Source organism: Penaeus monodon, chromosome 21, assembly GCF_015228065.2.
Source record: "Penaeus monodon isolate SGIC_2016 chromosome 21, NSTDA_Pmon_1, whole genome shotgun sequence".
Lineage (NCBI taxonomy): Eukaryota > Metazoa > Arthropoda > Malacostraca > Decapoda > Penaeidae > Penaeus > Penaeus monodon.
Genome location: NC_051406.1, coordinates 15,969,399 through 15,969,636, shown reverse-complemented (window position 1 = coordinate 15,969,636; position 238 = coordinate 15,969,399).

The window sequence follows — 238 nt, the reverse complement described above, 5'->3', positions numbered from 1 at the left end:
ATTCCTACTCATAGGTAAACCTCCACACGTGTACATGTGTATACATAAACATTCTGCTTCATCTCCAGAATATCTTCATCAGGTCCTGAAGGAGAGAGGGGAATAAAGAGGAGATGAATGGGGGCGGAGAGAGGGAGAGGGGAAACGAAGCAAAGAGGGGAGAAGGATGAGGAAAAGGAAGAGCGGAATGAGGCGAGGTGTTAGGAGGGGGGGAGGGAGATATGATACATATAATTGG